The sequence below is a fragment of the Priapulus caudatus genome, unplaced genomic scaffold (assembly GCF_000485595.1).
Source record: "Priapulus caudatus unplaced genomic scaffold, Priapulus_caudatus-5.0.1 Scaffold302, whole genome shotgun sequence".
In the NCBI taxonomy this organism is placed as follows: Eukaryota; Metazoa; Priapulida; class Priapulimorpha; order Priapulimorphida; family Priapulidae; genus Priapulus; species Priapulus caudatus.
This window is the reverse complement of record NW_014577363.1, coordinates 178286-179623: the sequence shown is the minus strand read 5'-3', so window position 1 is coordinate 179623 and position 1338 is coordinate 178286. Positions and strand designations below refer to the sequence as shown.

Below are 1338 nucleotides of genomic sequence, written 5' to 3'. Positions count from 1 at the left end.
GAGAGAGAGAGAAAGAGAGAGAGAGAGAGCGTCTGATTCTCGCGCTCGTCCTCTTTGTTTGTCGGCTTGGGTCGACGCGACTCTGCGCCGTCGCCTTCTTTAGCAGTTCAGCCGATTTTGCTAAGCATAACTATTGATCGCTATTTGCGCTGAACGCTGCGAGCGTGGGGAGGGCTCTCCGCTCTCTCGGCCGCTTGACGGATGTACAGTATGACTGTGTCTGGCTGCCTCCGCGTTTCGTCGTTGCTAACGCCTGAGATGCTCGTGGTGTGGACGCGATCGTACGTTAGAGGGCGCGCGCGCCGGAGGTGAGCAAGAGAAAGGGGAAGACTAAGTAAGAAAGAAAGAAAGCAAGAAAGAAAAAAAGAAAGAGATCAGAAACATGTCCTTTGCGCTTTAGCGGTCGTTGCCGGTTACGCTAGTCCTCTAACCGTCATCTAGACTGTCGCGCCACGAAGGTATGCTTGTCCGTCCGCACGCGCGCACAGACGGTGGTGTCTGTCTAACATGCGCGGGGCTTGCCGATGGTGGGCTCTGTCGTGAAAACCTATTACGTTCGATTTTATTCCATTAGGATTCTGTAGTGGCCCGTGCTATCACCGCCACTGCGCGAGAGCGCGCTGTTATGGTAATTGTGCTAGAATTCACTCGTAGAGATATAAAGAGGCTTTAACTAAGGGGCAGTAAATAGAGCGTTCGTGTTTGCATTTCGCATACAGATGTAGACCCCTTTTCCCTCCCCGGCGAATTCGTAATAGTAGGAACACGAGCAGCCAACGTAATGCTGGCAACGTAAGTGGCAAGTACGCAGAAATGCCTGCATGCGAGTATAGGCAATCACGCAGAACCTAATAAATAGAAACGAGCTGGCAACTAGTGCGGCATCCCTGCAGTAAATGAGGCAGATATCCGAGTAGGCCACCATTACTCTACGCGAATCCACGATATCGGACAGACCGAGTGACTAGTGAGTAACTAGATTAATAGGTTAAACGTCATAGGTTAACGATTATAGGTTAATATTAGATTAACTAGATTAAGATTTTACTGTGGGCTCATGATGGCGCCACGTTACCACGACCTTCTTGACCACAATCACCAAACTAGTTAATAGCATTCGGGAAGTCGCTTCTTGTTGCTGTCGCTGTTGTTATAGTATTTGTTTTTGTAGCGCTTTAAATACACATTTACGGGATAAGGCTCCGACGACCTCGCCGCTGCTTCTGCTGACGGCTGCTACTGCGCGCGTAGCCAGATAATGTTGCCTAGCGAGACTTCCCCCGACTCTCTCTCTCTCGCTCTCTCTCTCTCTCTCTCTCTCTCTCTCTCTCTCTCTCT

The 1338-nt window shown here is 50.1% G+C and overlaps 1 protein-coding gene across 1 annotated transcript in view; it reads left to right on the top strand.

The window, feature by feature from the left end:
* The window catches only part of LOC106808746, a 17191-nt gene that overhangs the window by 5173 nt on the left and 10680 nt on the right, over nucleotides 1-1338 (top strand). The window lies entirely within an intron of this gene.